General features: G+C 39.3%; 1 non-coding gene and 1 pseudogene across 1 annotated transcript; one reads left to right on the top strand and one right to left on the bottom strand.

Annotated features, from left to right (window-relative positions):
• LOC144374069 (junctophilin-1-like) overlaps nt 1–26,094 on the bottom strand; it is a 67,525-nt pseudogene that overhangs the window by 12,754 nt on the left and 28,677 nt on the right.
• Nucleotides 15,366–15,438, top strand: Trnaa-cgc (transfer RNA alanine (anticodon CGC)). The gene has a single exon. It is a non-coding gene; the product is annotated as a tRNA-Ala (tRNA).

The raw sequence follows: 26,094 nt of genomic DNA on the forward strand, positions 1-26,094 counted from the left end.
TGGACAGTTAACTTACAAATAAATGGAATGACAAAACCATACAGACAATAAAGGAACAGTGGGTGCCAGGAGTTCAGAGTACAAGTGGGAAAAGGGGGAATGAATGGAGCTGAGGGATGCTCCTTAGGCATTTGTCAACATCCACAGACTCCCCAACACAGAGCGTGGACCCTAATGCAAATGACAGCCTTGAATGTTAATGTATTGATAGTGGCTCGTCAAGTTATATCAAATGCACTCACTGATGCAAGATGAAGGAAGCTGCACATGGGCCTTGGGTGTGGATAAGAGGCAGATGGGAACTCTTTGTGCTTTCTGGTCAATTTTTCTAGTAACTTAAAAACTGGTCTAAAAAATAGACTATTAATTAAAAATGAATGAATTAACTTCAAAATTTTTTTTTCTGAATCATGCAGGATATTTTCGATTACTTCTGTCTACAGGGTATCCTAAAATATGAAATGGACACAAATCCAAGAAGCTAAGAGAACATATTCCTAAGCAACTGCTGTAGAAGCTGGTTGCGTGGTGCCATCCTTGATGGTGGAGGAGGCTTTGTTCTGTGTCTGAGAATCAGGAGATGCCCTCTGTTAATGCTCTTTCAGTTTCTCAGAATCTTTCCCAGAATGATCTTCCATTTTATCTGCTATTCTTAGCTAGAGCCTAATTATGTCTAGGTATCATAATTAATGAAGCCATAAGAGTACAGTGGCACTGCCTTATCATGTAGTCTGCTAGCCCTTCGATGATAAATCTACAAAACTCACAAATAAATCACTTACTCTGATACAACTGCAATATGCCATCATATACACTCAAATAAAATGGTAGTATTATCTCCACCACTTTTGACAATAGGCTAAACTGGAGAACAGATAAATATAGTTTACTCTTCTGCAGATACATTTTGAAAGCACAGTGTTACGGGAGCTTCATTTGCCACTTTTTTACTTAACTCTTTACTTTTTTATTTAACTCTTTACTTTTTTACTTACTCTTTCCTGTAAGACTAAACCGAGGGAGAGGACTTCCTTGTCTAGCCCAGCTCCATGCTGAACAGAGTACTGCTGCATGGCTGGTCAAAACCACATCCAAACTGGTCTAAATCACATCCAAACTTGAACCCAGAAGTCTGCTCAGAAGCTTTTGGTGAACCCAAACTTGAGATGTGGAACAGAACAGGAGCTCTGAGTTTGCTGTTACCATCAGTCACATGTGCCCACGGCTACTGGAATGTCTAGCTTTTGCCCAGGAATAATCTGGACTTGCCTCTGGCTCATGTTAGTGAATTCATGTGTTCAAATCCCAGGCCCAGTTCCAGAGCTGCACACGACCCCTTTAATCAGCCAGCTGGTACAGGCATGCTATTGTTCCTGGGGTGCAGCATCGGGCTGGGTAGTCTGCAGAGATCAGCTGAAACCACCCAGCAGGATGCCTTGCTGCTGCAGCTTTTCACAAGGAAAACATATGTGCACAGAAGGAGCATAGTACCCAGGACACATTTCATTCATTCAAAAGCTTGCTGACATTTACAAGTCTTTTAGGCCTTTTAAGAAACTCCACATACCATTATCACATATGCTTCCCCCACTGAATGCAGTGAAAATAACCAGGAAGCATCTCCTTTTAGTGAGGCATCAGTGGCTGACTTTTAGGGCTCTCATTTTACAATAATCCAAAGTTTTAACTTGTGGAGAGTTTTGATGTGGGCAAAGCCATGAGAATGGTGCTGATATACAGAGAGACCTCGAAGCCTGATAATTTTTTCCCAGACACCAGCCCTGCAGAGGTCAGCTGTGAACAGACACACCAGGAACCAAAACTTCTTAATGCCAGGCAGAACTTGGTAGTTAAGAATGTAACTACAAATTATTTTTTGAATCAGTCACCTTATGAGTATCTAAGGTTTTTTTCTTTAAGGACCAAAACAGTGCTTCATAACCTATCAGGGCACCTTAGTTGGAAAACAATAATGGGGTTTTCCCAATTTTTTTTCACTTTCCTCCCTAATTGACACATTCAATTTTTATTAGATATAACAATGCTTTTATAAAAAGCATATTCAACTCTACACTGAACATGCTCTACCTACACTCCTCCTCTGGCCAATGAACATGCTGCTCAGTGTCCTTAAATGTCTACTCTTGACTTCTAGCTTTTGATAGCTCCTATGTCTACCCCCGACACAGCTGATAAAGGTTTTAATCTAGAATCTACCACAATTCTGCTAATGGTGAAATTGATACTTACAAAATTTGCTATTTCTACTTTTTATACATTCTCTTCTCAACAATAAACTGCTTCAAAAGTATGCTGATTTGGAGGCTGGAGGTTTAGCTCAGTGGTAGAATTCTTGCCTAACATCCATGTGGCTCTGAGTTCAATGTCCAGTCTCTTTCTCTAACACACATATATATTCTGCTGTCCTTTAAAAATGTATTATATGTATTAAGTCAGAGTTATTTTACTAATCCAACCCTTAAAACTTGATGTCAAAGGCTATACTCTAATTGGTTCAGTGTCTGCTCTTGTGATTTGCTTTGACAACCAAGTATTTAAAGCTAATTATTAGGAGAATTTAAAAATAAGAGCAATTGGTAGATAGCTTGAGAAAACCCAAATCTCAGCTGATGGCAATACCGCACTTGCAGTTGCTCAAGCCAAACTCTCTGAGCCATCCCTAATCCCACCCTTTCTTGCACATGCCCCATCAATTGTCAGCAAATCCAGTTGGCACCACCTTCAAAATACATCCTCAATCCAATTGTTGCTCCTGCCCTGGTCGCAGCATTAACATCTCACCAGGGTTACAGGCAGAGCCCATCTCATTGACATTTTATTTCCCTCTGGTTCTCTTGAAAATGCCTGACAATAACCAGAAATTCTTTCCTGGGTTATGGCATCATGGGGGATAAAATGCAAAAAAAAAAAATATATGACCTGTGAGCCTTCCTTTTTGACTGTGACATTACTCATTTATGTGAGACCTAGATTTCAGAAAACCAATTATCTTGTGCAGACAGTTGCAGCCCTTTTAAAGAAGAAATTAGTCTGTTGAGCAAGGAATACTCCCTGATAGGAGAAGAAGCAACTGGCTCCTGAAATCGCAATTGAAAATCAGAGCCATGATTTCTAGGTGACTAGCACTTGGTAAGAAACTGGTCCTTCAATCTGGATATGGTTCTTGGATAAGACAAACCCAGTGAGGCTCAGCACATGCTCCTGATGCTCAGCAATGCACAGAGCCCTTAGATGTCTTCCACCTTCTAATCTCAATCTTTACCACAGTGATTGACTGACAGCTGATGAAGATTTTAATCTAGAATAGACAATGATTCTGCTATCACTCCATTCTCAGGAACTGATTTGGGAAGACTACATCTTAGGGGTCCCCATCTATCCCATCTATTGGTTCTTGAATGTTAATTTTCTCCATAAATTATGATTTTTTTAAAAAAGGAATAAAAGACCGGACCTGAAGTAGTAACTTCAAGAAACAAGAATTCTTAAATTCTGGTTTAAAACATGTTATATCATCAGTGAATAGTTCGTCCTATTTGCTAATGCAGGAGATCATGTCTTCCTTTCCTCTGAAATATAGCCAGTACAAAAGGTAAACTAAGGGGCAGAATATTGCTATTAAGTTAGGTATTTGATACTTACAGGTCTAAATTTTTGCACATGTATTAGAAAACAGGCTTTGGAAGTATTGTTAATCAGAGATCAGGTCAAGGCCCATCTGAGCCACAAATGGTTCTAGTTGAAGAGATCAAAAGTTAAACCACATAACTTTATCACAGAAATGTCTCTGCAGAACTGCAGTCAGTATCAGTCCCTGGCTTTCTGTCAAGGGCAGAGAAGAATGTTTCTATACCTTTCATGAAATGTTGTCCATTATGTCTATTGTTGTCATGTTTATTGAGATTTAGGTGACGCAATCCTCTCATTGTTCAGTGCCAGGAAAATAATTGGTCTCTGGTGATAAACTGGTTTGCTTCCTTGTACCATACAATGTGGACTACACAATCTGTTGTTTCTCTTCTCCTTAAGGCCACCAGAAAACCTAGAGTTAAAGCAGCCTCCATATAAGCACGTAGCTATCTAACCACACGCTCTGATGCTAGACTCCCACCGTCAGGGATGCTATCATGAATGTGACAGATGAGAGGGCCCTGAAAGCACTTTCTGGAAACCAGCAGGATATTTACACAAAACAAAAAGCCAATTCCCGGATCAATAAATTCTTGTTACACTGGTTTCTTGAGCTCCAGCCCCTGTCAGCGTGCTAATACTCAGGGGACAGGTGTAATGACTTGGGAACAGCAGTGTTTACTACTCAGTCTCCTTTTATAAGATGTTCTCTAGGTTGTAACATTTTCACACTTACAAAAATCAGTCCTCACTCTTCAGTACTTTAGCGAGTTTATTCCCTTTCATCTGATCAACAACTTAATAAGCTTAAAGGCTACAAAGTCACATTTTTACTTCTTCTTTGGAATATGCCAAGTAAAAAGTAATTCCACTTTATCTTTTTTTTTTTTTTGGTTGCTTCTGGAGATGAAACTCAAGCTATCTTACATGCTAGGCAAGTATTCTACCACTGACCTACACGCCCAGCCCCTACATTTTATTTGACAACAATAAATTTTTATTTTATAAAAATTATCTGAGATTTACCTCCCAATGTTATTTATATCAGATGAGAAAAAAATGTGATATTAAAAAAAACTTAAGGCTTGTTTTATTCTTGAAATAATCTTTGGAGAAAAGTCCTTTTTAATGAGGGTCATTTTAAAGTTCAAGCACATTATCATTAAATAATATTAAAACATCTATTTCAAGCTTAAGCACCTGCAACCCAGTAAATGGGTGAAAATACTTGCCAATCACATATCTGAAAGGGGGTTAGTATCCAGGATATATAAAACATTCCTACAATTCAACAACAAAACCTTATCAAAACATAAGCCAAAAACCTGAATAGGCATTTCTCCAAAAAAGATACACAAATGGCCATGAGAACATGAAGAGATGCTCAGCATCACTAAACACCAGGGGAATGCAAATCAAAACAATGAGATCCTATCTCACACCCATCAGGATGGCTACTACCCCAAACCAGAAAAGTTACAAGAATGTGCAGAAACCAGAACCCCCTGCACTGCTGGCAGGAAGGTGAAGTGGCTGCTGCTCTTCTGGAACATACTATGGCAGCTCCTCAGAAAAATTAAAATAGAATTGTCAAATGGTCTGCCAATTGGATTTTGGATATAGACACAGAAGTAAAGGAAAGCAGGGTATTAAAGAGATATTTGCACACCAAATTCATAGCAGCATTATAATAGCCAAAAGTTTGAAGCAACCCAAGTGTCAATAGATGAATAAACAAAAAAATTGGTAGATGTAAACATATTATTCAAGCTTTAAAAAGGAAATTTAGATACATGTTACAACATGGATAAACCTTGCTGACATTATGCTAAGTGGAGTGGGCCAGTCACAAAGAGACAAATATTGTATAGGGTAGCTAGGGTCATCAAATTTATAGAGAAAGAAAGAATTGTGGTTGCCAGGGGCTGGAGGGAGACTTTGGAAAGATGGTTAGTTGGTACAGCACTTCAGTTTTGCAAGATGAAAAACTTCTGAGGGATCAGTCATAAAAGTAAAGGAATAACCGCTGGACATTTTTGGAAAAATGTCAGAACTTTCAAACATGCGGACAGTTTTCCTGTCTGTTTTGCTACCATAAAAACCTGCCATAGAAGCCGTCTTCAAAAATCCTAGTGGAAGGGATAAATGGGTGAGGAGGAGAGAAGCATGAGGGATAACCCCAAGATTCCAATTAGGTATTCAGATGCCTGGTCTCACAGCAGATAGCAACTGTGTAGGCCCTACTCCAGTTTGGAGGTGATGACACACAGTTTTACACAAGTAGGAGTTTATGTGATAGGCATTTATAGTTGGGAATACAGGGCTATGATGCAAACTAGAGGACATGGCAATAAACAGAAGTGTGAACATCATGATGCGTTCAAGGAAAGTTGGCTGAACTTGTCAAAAAGCAAAGAACTGAGTATTGAAACCAGAGTGTCCTGGGGACTGGGTGGAGGAAATAGCAAAATAACCTGAGATAAGGAAGCATACACAGAATCCCTTTAAGTTCTTGGGTGAATCTTGGGCTCCTTTTGGAGTTAAGTGGGTCACATCAGAATCTGTCTTTCCTCTGGGGTAGCTGCATTTTTTCTCAGCCTGACTGGCTGATTTATGATTTATGGCAGCCACTAGCAATGCGGTGAGGATCTGAGGAAGGGACAGTCTGTCAATCCCCCTGTGCTTAGGAAAGTGAAGGCCGAGTCAAGGCGGCTGAATTTGTTGAGACCTATTTGAGGGAGCAGTTGGAATAAGAAGGCCACGGCTAAAGCCAGATGGAAGGGAGTCGATGAGGAACTGGGAAGAGGAAGTGGTGGAAGCAGGTGTGGGGCACATTCTGGAGACTTTTGACCCAGAAAGGAAGAAGGAAATTTGGACAGTAACCAGAAGAATTAGCTGGGTCAAGGGAAAAGACATTTTACTTGCATTTTAAGTAAATGAGAACTGATACTAGTGGAAGGTGGGAAGGAAGATGCCCAAAGAATAGGAGAATATGAAGTTTTGAGAAGATGACTAGTGTTGGAGCCACATCCTAGATGAGGTGAGAGAAACAAAACAGGAAAAAAATATTTTTAAAAAGGGATGAGTTGATCCAATGTTTTAAGGTTATTCAAAGGATAGTAAGTTTGAAAGAGAACAAGAGTTTCATGGGGCTTTGGAACCAGAAAGACCTGGGCTGTCACCCCAGTTCATCATGTTGACTGTGCCCCCAATTTTCTTACTGTAAAATGGGGACAATATTAATGTGTAGAGTTAGACTGAGATCAGGATTGATTTATATGAAGTGCTTAGTATTAACTTAGGGTACTTATTGGATAAATGCCCATTATCTGTCTTCTGCAGAAATTAAGAGACAGTGGGGAGATTTTGAGGGCTTAAAAGAGGTGAAGATGAAGAATCATCACTATACCAAAGTTCTAAGGAATGGAAGAAAAGTATATTAGAAATGCTCAGTGGCCCAGGAAAACCTGACCTGGGTTTCTATGACTGTGCATCTTTCTCTAGCAGCGTTCTTCTCTGGGAGAAGCAGAGGAGGTAGAATGTGGCTATGACACAGAGGCAAAGACCCGGATCAAGGAGAATGGGGAGCAACATAGAATCACCTGGAGCTGTGGGCAGGGAGGAAGAGTCCACCACCAAAGGTGGTCATTGGGTCAGATGAAATATAAGGAGCTAAGTTAAGATTGGGTGAAAAATGTGAGGGTAATCAGACAAGTGTAAAGTCATTATCAAAGTAGATTTTATGGTTTTAGGTATTTTTTAGCTGATTAAAATAAGATCTGTCTTTCCTAATGAGAAATTATATAGATAGTGTATTATTTTGACTGAATCTGGCTTGCTATTAAATAATATATCTGTAGGTCAATTTTTTTTGGGGGGTGCTAGTAGGCCTTTGGCAACACTAGGTAGACCAAATTATTTTAAGGTAGATGAATATTCTATAATATGGAGCTAGACATAATCACAAGTACATTTTTTCTTGGGCACTGTCACAGAGACACCTGGATGTGTCTAATAAGAACTCTGCAGCTTCAGGATCTGAGAACTACTTCTGGATAATGATAAAAATTAAAATGCCAATACTGTTTTTATTTTATCTTCAGTATTAGGTTTCATGTCTTTTGCCAAGGTTCTGTTATAGGTACAAATTAAATTACAGCTAAGAATTAGAGCAATTTAAGACCGCGTAATGGTTAGAACACATGATGGTAGCTCGAGGTCTTCAGTTAAAGAACAGACAGATCATTTATTATGGATCATAAACTGGCCTAATCCCCACTTGCTGCTGCAAATGTCCATTAAATGCATACCCCTGGTGCTTAAATAATTCCATTTTATAAATACTTATGTTTAAAAAAATTAAGCAATCACCATTCACTCCTTAAAAATGACACAAGGCCTTTAGACCTTCTTCTTGAACTCAAGTTGAAAAACAATCGCTAAGGTAATAAGATATCCATCTTCTATCATCCGAAATGGCTCTTAAGATCCCAAAGCTGCCCCTTCACTTTGTTCTGCCCAGATGAGCCTAACCAGTGAGCAGTAGAAGGACCCATTCCTCTATTGGGTTTCTGACGCTAACCAGTACAAACACGAACTTGCTTGGGAGTAGCTATCATCTTGAGCTCTTACCACTTCAGAGGTACATATTTTGAAGCTATAGTTTGGGAAAGAACAACTCTGGGAGAAATACTAAAGTGTCAGAGGTGTGGTTATTCTCTCAGCAAATTAGTTTTCATCATTTCACATTTCCTGGTAGGAACTGTGGTTCCATTACTCCAGTTACCTCATGCCTTGTCTGGGACAAGAAAGCATTCAATAGTTCAATCAAGGAGTCCTCAATTATTTTTACTTTAAATTTCCAGCCTTTTCTGCAACATACTACAAGCATGAAGGTACTGCTCTGATACATGCTAAGCCTCTGGATTTTAAGAAGTGACTCTTCAATCTTCTGCTTTACCAGACATATTAAAAACACAGTTGTAACTTGGAAAGTCTCTTGAGAATTCTGTGGTTCCCTCCCTGATGGTCAGGCAATTTTTTTTTTTACTTCTGTAGAGGTCTGAGACTCAGAGAGACTCAGAAACATATTCAAAGTCACAAAGCTATCTTGTGGAATGAATGGATGGAACCCAAGTCTCTTACCCTTTGTGATAACGGCAAGCAAGTATGTTCTGAGAAAGACTTCTGTATTACTTTAGAAAACATTCTAGTATGTAATTATTTCATTTTTCTTTCTGCTCTAAAAATCCCCTCATTTTCATAGTTCATGCTTTCTCTTTGAATCTGTTACTGCTCTCTTTAATCAATCTTTATTTTAAATAGACTAATGCCGCTATTGAAAAATGCAAATATTCAGCTTTCTTCTCCTACACATTTTTTTAAAACCAATTTTGGCTGACTTTCAAATGAAATAACACAGCTTAGAAAATATCTTACTAAAGACTACAGGGCAGATTTGCTTCTCATCAAGGTTATTCTTTAGAAGGAGCATTTTTAGGTGGTGTTAAAAATACTACAGATTCATCCAACTCAGAGTTGCCTTCCCCAAATCACCAAATTAGTAATTAACGCCTCCAAGTTTAAAAGGAAATATCAGAGGATCATCTTGTTCCCCCTGAATTCTTAAAAAGTTTTCTCCTTTTTTCTCATGAGAATCTCAAAAAATTATGTCATATTTCCCTATTTTCAGCATTTGCTATGTTAAACTGAGAATAGAAAATTTTCATTTTAAAACTCGATAAAATAGCAGTTTATCCAAGGATTCCGAGGAAAATAGAAGTGGAAACAAACGTGTAAACCAGGGCTGCTGGTTTTCTCTTTAGCACCTTTAAGTAACAATTGGTGTAATGGAGGGGTAAAGACAGTTTTAAAGATGAATGCATGAACACTGAGATACTAGTATACCAATACTTAGAGATGGTAGAAACTCAAGGCAGGATTCAAATCAGGTCAGTCCAAGAATCTTGCTCAAAGAATAGGAATCTTTTCCTCTGGTCCTGATAGATGGTTATATTAATATTCTTACAGTATTTTGAATATTCTTGACCAGATGTCTCCTGTCTGCCTATGCATTGACTCTAGAAACATTCTAATGAACTTTTAAATTTTATTTATTTTCATGGTGGGACTGACTGAATCCGGGGCTTGCTAGTTAGCTGGATTGACCCTGTTGCAGCCACTGAAGGGCCTACTTTCCTCAACTCACTGCCTTAGTGACAGATGTATTAACACAAATGAAACCACTCCTCCCCAACAGGAGGATCAGCCCAAGTCCAAAGACACTCAAGAAGAATTCCAGGCACTAAGGGGATGTTATACAACCCAAGGCCGAGGGTTGGGGAGGGGCACAGAGGATGCCATTCCCACCAAGGTAGGGATTTTCCTTCAAGTCCAAGAATTCAGGATCTTCTGTCATCTTGTGATTGTGGTAAGGGCAGGCTGAACTCCAAGGGGCAGGAGAGTTGCTACCTTAGTATTAATATCCAAGCTTCTACTGCCTGGCTGGTATCTGATGGTGGCTCTAGCTGGGTCTCCAGTTGGCCCCAGAGCATCCAGCCATCCTTTCAGGTTAGAATTGTTCAATGTGCCAAGTTTTGGCCAGCGATGAGTACTGGAAATAGGTCTTGCCTCTGAAATGACAACAGATTCAGTGACAAAGGACATGCCCCTGCTTTATCAGCTAACTGTCCTCTCTGAACCATGAATGTGAAAAGCCCCCTTGTCTTTAAGGTGGAGAACACGTAGCCATGATAGGAATCCAGGATTCCAGTGGAAACTTATAAACTATATTTATAATTTTGGACCCAGAAAATACTGCAAGAGGTGTGTTGGAAGACAGGTTCATATTCTATGCTTTGTCTTGTCATGAAGGAAATGGGGGCACAGAAAGCCCTGTTATCATGTCATATAGGTCCCTGGGGTCAACCAGTTACCTGAACACATGAAAGTCACTGAGGAAAGGGGAGGCTGTGAGAATCAGCCATGATGTCCAGAAGAGGCCCACCCTGAAGGGACCTCCCTTCCATTAGGGACAGGTATAGAACCCACAGCTCTAGTAGACAGGACTTTTTCCAAGGAGGACCTGGAATACTCTGGTAGTGGCATTTGTTCCAGAGTCAGGAGGAGAGCTAAGAAGCCTCTGTGTACCCATGACAAGGACACAGTGTTAGAAGCTGGAGGCTGCTCACTGCTGCCTTCTGTGCTGTTAGGAGCTCTCCTGGACCTCACGAACACTCCCCATTCCTTGTTATTCCTATGGATGCATGTTCAGGTTTCAGATCGCTTTTTTTTTTACATTTTTTTCCTTAGTTTTAGGTGGACATAATACCTGTATTTTTATGTGGTGCTGAGGATTGAACACAGTGCCTCCTCACACATGCCAGGCAAGTGCTGTACCATTGAGCTACAACCCCAGCCCCTCAGAGCACGTTTGAATTTGTGTTCCTGAGAATAATCACCCTGGCCTGTCTTTCTTGATACCAAATACTTATTTCATGATAATCTACTGCTATTTTCTACCTCAAACAAAACCTCAGCATACAAATGCCTAGATCTACAAATGCCTAGAAATGCTTCTGCATAATTATTTGCCATTCTGGGCACACAGGCAACTTTGCTAATTCTACATACACACTCACTTTTCTCTCCATACTCACTATATATGCCATAGTCCCTCCTTATGGGGAATGGCTATTTTAGTGGATGCCGGAAACTACAGACAGTACTGAACACTAGATGTACTGTATTTTCCTATATGTACATAACTGTGGTAAAGTTTAATTTATAAATTAGGCACAGCAGTGAATTACCAATAATAAAAAGATAGAACAATAAATAAAAAGAGAGTAACAATATACTATAATAAAACTTATAAATCGTGGGATTTCCAGAATTTTCCATTTAATATCTGTGGACCACGGCTGGCTGCAGGTAACAGGAACCACAGAAAGCAATGATGATTGCCTGCATCATCATTATCCAGCTCCAGCCCCTTTGAAATTCTGCATGTGAAATGAAAGCTGCTTTCCCCTTAATTTTCTCTCTGGCAGATGAAGACTGCTGGCAAGTCAATTTCAAATGAGAATTTCTCTGTAATGTTTTTCTGAGATGTCAGTCATAGCAGCTCAAATGATCTTGTTTGGCAGAGTGAGATGAACAAAGTTCTGATATTGGTCTGAGGGGGTGCTGCTGCATGGCCTGAGTGCTGAGACAGACAGACACAGAGAGACACACACATACACATACATACACACACACACACACACACACAGACACACACGTCACCACGAGTGACACTAGTATGACAAATAGCTTCTTGCAAATTACTCGTTAAAGTATAAGGTGGAGAATTCCAGAAGGCAGTTTGTCTTCCTTGCTTCTGTAATTCCAAATTTAATTTCTGAAGCACGATCTTTTCCACTCTAAATAGGAAAGATTATTTTATTTTTAAATCTGCTTTGTAATCTTAACTATCACTTTAACCACGTCAACCATAACTATGAATTTAAATGCTATAAGATGATGAGTCCTTTGTATTATTAAAAACATCTAAAGAAGTATTAAATGTATGCTTGGTAGGCTTACTCTTGACAGTGAATTTGGAGTGAATACATAAATAAATGTAAATATGCACATTTTTAATATTTATATTTGGAATATTATCTGCAGCAACCAATGTTAAACCCTTAGGACTACTTGAAGGTTTTTTGGTTTGTTTTCGCTTGGAGCTAATACTTAACTGTATTTATTATCTTTTAATAAAACTATTTTTGGTTTTATTTTGAAAAAACTGAAAATCTACCAACCAACCCAACAAAAAACTTCAGGAACAAACAGTTTAACCCTCTTGTACTGACTACTAACTCTGCCTTGGCAACTTGTTAAATTAGGGCTGCTCATAGTTTTTAATTATAATTTCATTATGTACAATACCAGCCTCCTTTGTCAAATGAGGTTTTATTACAGGGCTATTATGTAATTCAATTCATGGTTAAAGTCTCCTCTGCCTGGAAAACACAATTGCAATGGCACTGACCCTGATGCTTGATGAGAATCATCGAACCGGAGAATTCAGTAACCAGATTTTATTTTTTAAAATAATGTAGCCCATTTTACTCAGTTTTCGAAATGGGCTTCTACTCTCCTAGGTGTCGAACTAGTGTTCTCATCCATGCTCTGAGAACGTGCACTCACCTGAAATGTAAGCCACGCTGTGGGATCACAGGGTATTCCATCTCCTGTCATTATTTTGAGCCCTATGGTCTAGCTCAAAAGCCCATTTTTCCCAGACCTTAGCCATCTCCTGGCAAAGAGCCCTAGTCCCTGCCATTTGCCACTTGTTCTGTGCTATTTTAATTCTGGACAAGTTGTGGTAGTAGGCTATATTTAAATTGGCCTGTACTGTGAAGAAACACAGCGGACGCACGTGGCACCTTTGACATAATCCAATTGTGCTCTGGCTCGGTATCAGGCTGTGTGGGATTCTGCACTATATGTCCCACCATGCACGGGGCTGGACTCCCACTCCCCAAGTGTTCAGCAGAATCTTCTGGGGAGGATGAACTGTGGCAGAGACCGATGGAAATGCCACCAAAAACTTCCAAGAGTCAACTGAGAAAACATGGACAATAATCAAAGGAGAAGAAAAGAGGCCCTCGCCCCTGGCTGAGGACCACTGGAATATTTGTAGAATAATTTTCCAAAGACCCATTTACAGGTAGGAATTTATAAAGTACAACATATCTATGGAGAGAGCCTCAGAGGAAATTCCACGCACACATAAAGCTAGCCTTCTCAGGTCTCTGAGCTTTCAGAAGTGGACTGTGAGAAACACTTGCTTCTAACTGATTCTTCCCCATCTGCCCCTCCACTTCCACAGCCATCAGCTGTAGACACTTGTGTGCCAGACACAAGGCTGAGCTCCTACCTGGAGTTATGCTGTTACTTTATAGAAGAAAAATGGGCTGGAAATGCCCTTAAATCATTAAAATTAAGAAAAATGTAAAAAGCAGCTTTCTCCAGAATAGGTGCTGAGGTCTTACAAATACTCCCAGCTCAAAGCTAGCCTAAAGCCAGATTTATCACTCTGTCCGGCAAATCAGAAAATGGTTAACTTTTCAGGAACTTAGAAGTCAAGGATTTTTGCCTGGGGTCCTTATGTATGTGGTGCTGATGCTCCCATTTTGCTTGCTGCAGAGTGAAAATCCAGCCTATGTATGTGATCATATTCTTGCTGCAGATCTAGAAGTGCTTAGATCTAGAAACCAGAGTTTCTTTCTATTTAGTTTTCAGATATTTCCTTGGACTGCTTGGAATATTTCTTGCTGTCAACCAAATCTCTCTATTTGGTTTCTTTGCTTAATAAACTTTACTATCCAAGTAGGTAGTAAATAATAGACCTGACTTTTGTTTTCTGGAATAAGTAGAAAAACCATCTTAGAAATGTTATGTTGAAGTATATTTGCCCACATAGACTAGTCAGTTAACATGAAACCATTTTTAAATGTCCTTAACAAAAGAGCCATTAGCAGACTATTTGGTTACATGTAGTCAGGGATACAGACTTTTAAACTGATCTACATAGTGGCCACACAGAGGTGCATGTATCAAAACAGAGGTGTCTCTTTTTACTGGAAGGCATACATGTGGCACTGAATATAATTATGCTTTGAATAGCATCAAAACATGACTTAAAAATAAATCCCATACTACCTTTAGTGCTCTGAGCTTTCGGAGAGCTAATTCTATATTTCAATAAATAAGATTCCACCTTATTTCCTGAATGCATTCCAGGTTCCCTAACAATGATAAGAATAATGATGATGTTTTGTGGTACTTGGGGACTGAATCCAGGAGTGTTCTAACGCTAAGTTACACCTCCAGTCCCTCTCTCCATTTAAACTTTTATTTTGGTGGTGCTGTGGGAACTAAGTCAATGTTATACATGCTAGGCAAGCTCTGTGCCACTGAGCTCCATCCTCAGCCCTTTCTAAAGATTTTTATTTTGAGATGATCTCAACTGAGCTCCAAGGATGGCTCTGAACTTACAATCCTCCTGCCTCAGCTCCTGGGGATTACAGGCATGCCTCACTGTGCCCAGCTCCAGGCTCATTCTTTTTTTTTTTTTAAAGAGAGAGTGAGAGAGGAGAGAGAGAGAGAATTTTTAGTATTTATTTTTTAGTTCTCGGTGGACACAACATCTTTGTTGGTATGTGGTGCTGAGGATCGAACCCGGGCCGCATGCATGCCAGGCGAGCGTGCTATGGCTTGAGCCACATCCCCAGCCCTCCAGGCTCATTCTTAAAAACAGCATGACAATGAAAAATGTGTGAGATTCTTCCACATAAATATGTGTATCAATAAGTCATGTATTTACTATCTGGATCAAGAACCTGCCACGTGGATGCTGCCAAGGAGACATAATTGTGGCCACATCACAACAGATAATGGGAACATAAGGCCACTCATAGCACTTTACTGTAACTACTCCAAAAAGCATCACCTTTTCTTCCAAAAGCAAGGATATGAAGTCATCCTTCCCCATTCTTTCTTTTGAGAAAAAGAAAGATTTCTGAAAAATTCATCTTACTTAGGTTAGAATCAAGACAGGGAACTAACAGAGGCCAATTTTGGTCTTAATAAAAAAATGGAAATGAATGTTATTAGAGGTTCTAAACATATTTCTTTCTTTTTAAAATTAATGCATTTTGGCTGGGGATATAGCTCAGTTGGTAGAGTGCTTGCCTCGCATGCACAAGGCCCTGGGTTCAATCCCCAGAATCACCACAAAAATAAATAAGTAATAAATATAAAAGAATAAAATTAATGCATTTTAATTATACAGAACATACATGCATATAAAATACTTTGATCATATCCACCTCCCATGCCCCTTCTGAATCTGCTGTTCTAAAAATCTCCCCTAAAGATATACTTCTAAAAATTCCTAAATATTTCCAATTTTTGCTGTTCTGTGTATTTCCCTGTAATTATTAGCAATTAACACACATATATAGATCACAATACTCCCAAGATTAAAATGAATTATGGTCTTGGAGAAGACAAATTATGCCACAGTTCTTAAGGAGGCCAGGAAAGGAAATACCACTAAACAAATGAGTTCCAAGTACAGAAGCCAGAAATAAGGGAGGTGAAGCCAAATTTCTTGTTTTTAGGGAAAAGAGGGATGAATGGATAAGACAGGTCCCCAGGGGCCTTGGGCTCATGCTCCACTCATCCTGAACAAGAGGTTTATTCAAAGTTGTGAAGGCGTGAGCTGGGAGAGGACTTGTGAACTCTGCCCTCTGTGAAGAGGAGGTCAGTTTGGCCAAGTTGGTAGAAGTAATAGGACAATATACAAAGGACCCTTCCTGGTCAGTGACTTGCAATCTATAAAGTATTACTGATGGAAAGTCAAATACACAGGAATTATGATTGTACTAAGTTAAGCAAGCCAGTATTGATGATGATGATAATGATGATTATGGTTAACATTTACTGAGTGCTGATTATGTGCCAGGGTTAATTTACATTAATTAGAAATTTACAAGGAGTATATTCCATAATCCACGCTGGGTTATCCGCTAGTGGGTGGTTTCCACCACTAGCTGGTGTGAACTGAAGATGAGAATTTTTCCTGTACACATACACGTCCACACCGACCATCTAGTCAAGCTTAAAATTCTCTGATGGTGGTCTTTCTTTCCACTCTGTCAATGCTTTCCCTCATTAACCAAATTACTGTGAGATGACCATTTTCTTCCAGATAGAATTTTTAAAAATTTTCTTAACATATCCATTTCCCTGTATTGATTCTTGGATATAATGACCTTTCAGGGATAAATAATTCTTAGTATGATGGACAATATCAATGAATAAATGATTGTCAGCTGCACTTAATTCTTCAAATGATTTTACTCCAACATAAGGAATGTGTCAAGTGGTAGCATCTCTTGTTGGCCTGGTGGGATGCTGAGATGCTGCTAGTGTGTGAGCTGCTGAGCTGGGTCAGCGTCTTTGTTACTGGGATTCGGAGGTGACACTGCCAAACCCTCCACGGCAGGCACTTCATGCCCTACGGGTGGTATATGAAGCCTCCTGCCTGCCAGGCCACCCTGAGGCCACACTTGCATCTCATCCTGGTCACTGCTGTGCTCTGGCCATCTGGAGGCTCTGGCTGTTCCCTCCCCACCTACTGCCCTGGGAATGTCCACAGGTGTCTTTGTATTTGTAATATTTGGCTCTGAAAACCAGCCCACTTCAATCCACAGCGTATTGTTACAAACATAGCATAAATGTAATCCTTGGATTAGATTAGCATAATGGGAATTTCATGGTCTCTCTGGATTTGCTCCAGAGATATAGACACATTATTTAGGATTCATGAACTTCAAAAGCTCCAAACTAAAAATACCTCTTACATCATATCAGAATGCACTCAAAGTCGAGTTTCTTGCTATTGGTCTAATCCATTCCTATAGTGGTTAAAAGCAGAGTTTTAGAATCAATCTGGCTAGATGTGAGTTCTCACAATCATGAGCCTGAAACACAGGGCTAGCTACTCATCCTGGCTATGCCTCAGTTTCTTCACCTGGTAACATAAATAATGGTGAAACCTAACTTTCAGGTTTAAATACAGACCACAGAAAACACGTGTAAAGTCCTAACACAGATCACATAGACAAAGCCAGGCACAGAATAAGCACTTAAATTTATATATAGAATATTTACTCATTTGATTAAATAACATTAAAACAAGTTTCTAGATAAGCAGTAGATTCACATGGGTCAAGAATATATTACAAAATAATGGATGTCAGGCCCAGTGGCTCAGGTAGGAGGATTACAAAGTTCAATGCCAGCCTCAGTAACTTAGCGAGGCCCTAAGTAACTCAGCTAGACCCTGTCTCAAAATAAAAATAAATAAATAAATAAAAGGGATGAGGATGTGAGGATGTGGCTCAGTGGTTAAGTGCCCCTGGGTTCAATCTCTGGTACTGCGCACCCCCCCCATCTCAGAGAAAGGAACGAATCTCCCATTCATCCCAATAGTAACCAAGCCACACCCAACCAGTGTTGTCTTTTTGAAAAAGGATTTTCCCAGAGTTTAAGTAAACATAAGAAAATATGACTATAAAATCCTATTTCCTCCTTTTCTAAGAAGACAGAAGCAGTCTATGCAATACTTCTGTATCTTTATAAACTGAAACCAGAAAACAGTGACCAAGTACAGCATAAGGCAATGTATTGTCCTACCCCTTTACCTTGGTGAGGGACAGCAGTGAATGGAACCACCCAGATTACACAAGGCAGCAGGAGGTGAGGGGGTGGTATGCAGAAAGCCTGGATTTGGGTTCTGTTCTGCCCATGGCAAGCTGTCTGACACTGGGCAGACTACTTAAATCTTGCAGGTGTAGAAGTGGTACAGTCAGCATGCTTGTTGTGGGGACATAATGAAGTATGTATGCAAGAGTTTTGCAAATAGTGAAACAAGACAAATGGGTTCCCAGTGTTATTACAGTGTTATTACCAGTTAGAAGTTATTACAGTCCACAAGTCCACTCTTTCTACTCTGGAAGTACCAATAGTGGCAATGGAAAACACAAAGTCCCTATTTCTGACTCAAGAGTTGGCTGGCCTAAGGACATTTCCTGCCTAGGGTCACTGGATCCACTTTCCTTGAGCAACAAAGACCTGCTATGAGGTGCACTCTGCCTTCAAATGACCATGTTCAAAGTTTCAACATGGATGCAGTTTTTTGGGAGCTGATATAAATTTCTGTCAACAGTAATTCTTACCTGACATTGGGTTTAAAGTTTGAAAATAAAACAGGTAAACAGAAGCAGAGTAAAAGTCATATCAAAGACTTTCAGTTTTCTTATCCTCAGAAGCACCAAAATGAGTGCTCTAAAAACATGGCTGGCAGGTCCATTCTTCTCCTTGTCCCCTTCCTGAGGCAGGCAGCAGCTGGGAGCTTGCTGGGGGGACTGGCTAAGGGGAAGCTCTGCATGGGTGTTCCAGAGATTTAGATTTGGGTTCCTTCTATTGCCCATGTCTTCCTTCTCATTTATAGCCAGAGGGCTTTTACCATATCTGCAAGGGATTGGTTTCTTTGTCTGACAAATTAGGTTGTTAGAACAATTCTATTTCTTATAAAAAATTTAACACTTTCTCTCCCTTTCCTATGGAAAGAGACAGAAGTGCATGTTCTGGCTTACAGGTGCCTATCTCCCACCTCCTCAGCTTTCTCCTGGCTCCTACCAACAGCTGCTCTGTAAGACCTGCGAAGTCTAAGGAACACACTTTGAAAAACCACTGGAAAACTGAAGAGTTCTAAAATTCCCTTCAGCTTGAATAATCAATAATTGCTGCAGCTACACCTTAATTTCTAGGGAAATTCATTTATTATAAATAAATAAAAATATAAATAAAAGTAGACATCTGCTTTTTCTAAGAGATGACAATCTTCCCAGTAAATCAAATGAATTATTTTGCTTTGGTAAAATAAAGTTAGAGGTATTAGATTCAGGTGGGAAGAGGCATATATACCTTCTAAAATTATTATTTGAATGACAAAGAATGCTAAATAACGGGCCTATCCACGAAGTTATTGTATTTTGTAACTACAGATTGAAAAGTCTAGCAATAGATGTATGCGAACAGCTATTTTAGTAAGTGGATCTCGAATGGTAGCCAAAATCTTTATCCTGTAGCCAGCCACGTCAACCCAGCACTACTATTATGTTAATACATTTTACAGAAACTCAGATCTCAGAGCTGATTTCATTCCAACAGATTTATGTAGACCAGGAAGCCAGGCCTAGCCAGTTAGTGGCACCCCTGCTCCACCATCATGTGTGTATCCCAAGTGTTTGCATGACATGCAATCTATATAATTATACAGGCATTATGATCCTAGCCTGTTCAGTTCCAGGAGGCATCAGAACAGACACACGCAAGATACAAAGCACAAAGACTGCTAATGGGTTGGCCAAAAGGTATCACTTCTTTATCCATAGGTGGTGAAACTCCGGTAGGGGGTGACCTGCCACCCTCATGGCCTGTAAGGTCATCATGTTCAGGGAGGGCAGAGAACTGGGCTACTGCCAAGAACTGGACTACTCTTCAGCAAAGCCAATATTTGTTTTTATTCTTGGTTATACTATCAATGCACTTGCCTTGCTTGTTAGTCATGAAGTGAATGGAGGTAGGAAGGAGGAAAAGCAGCATGGATCAGCGGAGACAAAGGTGGATGATTGGGAAATTGAGGAGAGAGAGTAAGACATCATTTCCTGTGGGTTTTGACTGGCCAAGAGCACCTAACCATTCTAGAGTTAAATTAATTCAAGGAACTATTTTAATTAAGATCCTGAGAGGAATGTGAAAATTAAAATTTTAATTTTGATTTATAACAATAACATGCATATAGATACATATACCCTATTGGTATGAAAATATGTAATACTGTCCGATTATTGAGTATTACATCCTCAACACTCTGCTGAATACTTTATGAACAAAATAATTAGGTTGAATTGTATTTGGAGACTGAACCTAGTGGTGCTCTATCACTGAGTTACATCTCTAGTCCTTTTAATTTATTTTTTATTTTGAGTCAGGATCTTGCTAAGTCACTAAGGCTGGCCTTAAACTTGCCATCCTCCTGCCTCAGCCTCCCAAGTAGCTGGGATTACAGGCATGTGCTGCTGTACCTGGCCAAAATTATTAAACATTCACAACAACACAATAAAGTTATTATTCTGTCCATTTCATGTATAATAATACATGTTTGGATACAATAGATCCTGGTCTAAAGTACACACCATTGGACAGCAGAACTAGCAGTGATGTAGGCCATGTTTAATGATAAACCCTAGGCACTTTCCCCCACATCATTCTGCCTGTCAGCTGGGGAGATTAGAACACTATGGGGAAAATCTGCCAACTTGAGATGCCCATTTGCTTATCATACTGGTTTTTGTATTTAAGTCTCAAACATCTTAAACTTTGTATTTAAAAGTGAACTCTCACAACATTGATTGTTGTGATAAAGGGGATTTGCATCAATTCTGTGAGCTACAGATAAAATCAATCACTGGCTGGAAATTAGCTAGCATTGCTAAACTCACTCTGTCTACCATGAACCTCCCTGGATCAGAATGTCACCAGTGGTCACTTGGGCATGTAAGGCTTGCCTTAATATAGTAGGAACAAAAGCCCTACTGATCCCTCAGCCAGCCACTTTGGTTAAGGGAGCTGAAAATACTAAGTGGGCAGATGTGTTTACCCAATTATTTCAGTGCAACAGACCCAACCTTGGTATCCAACACACTGAAATGACCCCACACTTGTTTGGAAGCCAGTGTCTATGGACAACTTTCTGATTGAAAGTTTGACAAGAACATTCTTGTTAATGAGAGTCTATATATATTTTTAAAAAATGCTGAAAGTTGCGATTGCTGGGAATCCAAGTACCAAGTCCCAGATTCACAGCCACAGGTAGATTTGTTTTCATCTGTCCTGTGTGGTTAGCGGGAGCTGCCCCAAGCCCGACCCAACTCATTCCACACTCATCCCCTCACATCCAGACTTCTGTGATCTGAGTTCATGGCATAAATCTTCTTGGATTTCCCCCTCCCACTCCCTGCCCTTTTTTTCTAAACACTGGTACCACCCACCATCAGCCTCCTCCTTCCAGGAGAGAGCTGAAGAGCAGCCACCTTTGACATTGTAGCAGATGCGAGGCTGGGGTGAGGCTGCGTCGAGTGACCAAGGACCTCAGAAACTCACTTGTGAAGCTGTCTAATCCAACCCAAGGCTGGGAGATCTTCCCTAGCTGCCCCTTTATTGAAGGCTCAGTACAGGTTGGACATTACACAAAATCCAGGTCATACACGGACTCATTTAATCCTTTTGATTTCCCTATGAGGAGGGCTCTGTAAGTCTCCTAATAAAGACACCAAAGGTAACACAAGTTAAAATAACTTGCTCTAGGTGGAGCCAAGACTTTGCCTGACTGAAAGCATGTGTCCTTCCCACATTCTACGACCTTAGATTATGAAGTCAATCAGACGAGTTCCCCTTGTGTGCCTACCATCCTTAGAATCTTCCATCAACCTTTCCCTATCAAAGTTCCAAACTATTATTAGAGAAGATGTATGAATAGTTTATTTTAAAACAGAACACCCAACCGCAAAATGCATTCCACATTCCATCAGAAATATTACATCTTTTTCTGGGCCATCAGGCCAGAGTGGTTCACAATATTATGCTGTGGTGGGCACCAACAGTCATTGTAGGAAAACAAATTAAGAACTTGAGAGTGTATATTTGAATTGAAACAGGTACCCCATTGTTTTACTAGAGGCATTTTAATAAATGGCATTTTGGGTTTTTTTTAATATTTAATACAATGATTATTATACTGCTTGTGATAAGGCAAATGTGGTGTATGTACACTTTTAAATACTATGAAAGGCAGGATCAACAGAGTAGATGTGACACATGGATCAATTTCAAAACACAGCAGAAAAAAATACATATGTATAAATATAAATGCATATAAAATTGAAAAATGTAATATTACAAGATGAAAAAGATTCTAAATAAAAGGAAATGAGCTGTGTGGAATGGTGTCATTTGTGTAAACCCCAAAAATAGAATAATGCCATGTTTTTCAATTTATACATCATCAATGACATGTAATGGACACACGTTACTCAATGTGTCATACAGGGAATGAGCCTGGGAAAGGAGAAAATGAGAGGGGCTTTCCTCGGCTGGTTGCCTATGAGAAGGTGGAGCTGAGGATTGGGAATACTTTACCCTTCTATGCTGAAGGGCTAAGGTGAGAAGGAGGGAAGATGGACAGGTACCGAGATCATCAGAAGATGGACACATGTTACCAACCCCGCTCAGAGCTCTGATCCCACACATTTGTTTTTATCTTTTGGTTTTATTTTTACTTGATAGTGGCACATTATAATCATCAGTTTCAGAAACTTCTTTAACCACGTGCCTGTGCATACACAGAAACTCCTCTCAAGCCCTGCTCAGAAGCCCAGGTTGTCCCGTGAGCACTAACACAGCACTGAAAATAGTTACCTGCTGGCCACTAAAATGAACCTTGGATTTAATCCTACAAAAAAATTGTTCCATTTTCTTTTCACAAATATATAAACTGGCAGAAAATATAGAGGACACAGAGGTGAAGAAAAAGAAAAGCACAGTGGTGTGCTAGTGGATTTACACATGACCCTTCCTCTCCCCACTCCTGCACCTACTGAGTCCAAGGGGTGGCAGTGATCTCAAACTTCCCTCCCTTGGACCCCCACCTCTGTCCCTGAGCCTCAGGCCAGCTGGGGAGGCACTGTGGTGCTTGGGGAAAAGACCTTCAGGAGCCAGGGCTGGTGAACCAACTCCTAAACAAACTCTCCACTGACACATCACTAAAAATAAGTATGCTTACATGCATAACACATTTTTGGAACAGTAAACCGAACTCTCCCCTTTATCCTCTCTAGAGACTTAGGTGCCATTCTTAATCAACTTTATACGAAATACATGCAACAACTCCGAGCATTATAGGCAGTAACTTTTGATGTGATAAGTACACATCTGCCAAGACGCGAAGGAATGGCAGAGCCACTGGATAGGCACTGGGTATCAGCTGCTAGCCCGGATTCTGGTCAAATGCTGATAAGGCTCACTTGGGCATTGCCTTATTTAGTCAGACTTCTCTGTCCAAACACCGGCGCATGGTGACAACTGTGCATGCTATTACAAGTCTTTCTCCTTTCAGTCATCTGCTGACACACCAATTAAATAAAGTGTCACCACTACTGAAGCAGCCTATTGCCTTGCCTACTAGTGATTTGCCTGCAGAGAATAATGATAATATATTACAAATAAACCTGAATATGTTATTTTAGCAAAGTGCTAAATTTTTTTCCTTCTCATAAGGAATACAAATTAAGTTAAAGGCTCCCCCCATAACAATGAACAAATTAATATTGCATAGTATTACTACTGGCTCAGGTAAATTGCACAATTTCCCCCATAGTTTCAGTAGAGAAACTATATCTGAAAATATTTTTTTCCAGCACACATTATGGTATTAATGAGCCTTATATTAGAAATCAGTGACTTGATCTAGATATGTGACGCTATTAAAAGGACCAATATGAGTCATACAGATACATAAAAAATAGTTGAAATACATATGGTGATTTAACAAGTCTAGCATGTCAGTTAGTTTTAACTGCTTATAGAATAGGGAAGCTCTTTGTGTGAGAACATGGGATGAATTCCAATATATATTGTTAAACAACGACAACAAAAACCAAGCAAAAAAGCCCACAAAAAAAAAGTAACAAAAATCTAGGGTGTAGATGGTGCATATTACAAACTATGATCCTTTATCTGCATTTAATTTCAAAATCTAAAAAGCTTTAAAAATACCCAAATCTCTCTTTTTTATAAGTTTAGTGTGAAAACTTGACAGTAACACCTGGATGCAACTGACAGGCATTTATGGTTCATTATTTTTTATTCTTAGTGTGAGTATTCAGTTTCCCTGGAGAAATAATGTGTTTGATTACCAGGTGCTGCTCAGACCCCCTGAGGATATCATGTAATTTATGCTATATGCACTATATTCATTTTCTAAAATCCAGTAAGTTCTGAATTCTAAAACATATCTGGACCCAAAAGGTTTTGGAAAGTAACTAAATATGTGGTATGTGAACATCTGCATCAAGGGGGATAAACTTACATTTGGATATATAAATATTAGGAAAAAATTTATAACAATACTAATAACATTTGCTGCCTTCAGGAAAGGTTCCTGGTTAGCTGGAGTTAGGAGTGGAGGAGAGATTTAAACTTGGTCTAAACCATCTTGTAATTTTCAAATTTTGAACAACTGAACATGAATCATCAATAAATAAAATTAAAATTAAAAAAATTACAAGTTGTAAACATATGGCCAGAGCCTGATCTATTTAAAATACATCCTGTTAACAAGTTTTCAGAAGGCAATGCTGCACTCCCACAGTTGGTGGGTGGGTACCTTTGACCAACCCTTCCTGGTCATAAGTTCCAGTTTCTCTTGACTCTCGTTTTAAGCATGCCAAGTCTTTCCAAGGCAACCCCCTCTTCTTCTAAAACACTGTTTACAATTCATTTCTTAAATGAAACCTCTCTCTCTCTAATCCACCTGTGCTTACTTCAACTATGTAACCCTATAAAACAAACATACTTACTTAGTTCTATTTTCTCTATAACACTAGAAGTTCATGGAAACAGGGATGAAATAATTTGCTTTTGAAATTTTTACTGGGCAATTTTCTTACATTGATGGTTAATTTACACTGTGTGCATATTTGGTCTTCCTAATAAGCCTTCCAGGGACTGCCCAAAGACTAAGTGATAAATATTTGCCAAACTGAATTATGCTTATAAAACAAGACTTTCCCATTAAGTGTTTATAATGAAAATCAAATGGAAAATATAATCGAGTTAAAAGACTCAAAAAGTGTCTGGAATAACAAGTGCATGTGTGTGGGACAGAGCCCTGGGTGGGCAAAATGCTGCTCTGAATTTACCACCCGACTATTGATACATGCACTTACGGTGGAGAGACCCCAGTTACATTCCAGAGTGCTTACTTATATATGTGAAATGACCTACTAAGAAATACTGAGGGTTAAAAACTCTATTTGTTCCCCATAATGTTAAAGAAAAAAATTACGTACAGATGTTATTAATAGTCCCCAGGAATAAAAAAAATACTTAAAAAACATGGGCTACTAAATTTAGAGACAACTCAAGTGCTTATCTTTCTTACAATCCTTGAAATCACTTCAAAATGATCACTAAATTGTACTGGTATACATTGGCAGCTTAACAATTAGTTGACATGGTATTCACGTGCAATTTAACAATCAGTTAACTATTTTTGCCTAGTATACTAATTGAACAACAAACTATTGAGTCAGTTTCTTTTTATTTTTTTTTTCCTTTCTTTTTTAAAGGCAAACATCAGAGACTTTTGAAGAAGGGTAAATTCCATCCAGCAATATAAATTTTCCCTCTGACTATACATTTCATTCAAATCCACTGTTTTGGTGTTGGCATTCGAAAAGGGGGAATTGGGCAAAGAAAGACAAATGAGGAACTGGGAGGCAGATATAAGTAGAGAGCAAATAAAACAAGAGGATAGTTAAGGAGCACACAAAAAGCCAAGGACACACTGCACTACAAAGGTGAAACCCAAAGAATGTTAAGCCCTTAGTCTCTCCAGAGATGAATGGGTGCACCATCTTTAGAGGGCACAAAACTATAGATTCACATAATTTTAATGATAGCCTTAAGTGATTTGGAGAATCTTTTGTTCACATATTTCAGACAAAAGCTAGTCAGTATTTGAACTGTGTAGAGATG

The sequence above is a fragment of the Ictidomys tridecemlineatus genome, unplaced genomic scaffold (genome assembly GCF_052094955.1).
Source record: "Ictidomys tridecemlineatus isolate mIctTri1 unplaced genomic scaffold, mIctTri1.hap1 Scaffold_57, whole genome shotgun sequence".
In the NCBI taxonomy this organism is placed as follows: domain Eukaryota; kingdom Metazoa; phylum Chordata; class Mammalia; order Rodentia; family Sciuridae; genus Ictidomys; species Ictidomys tridecemlineatus.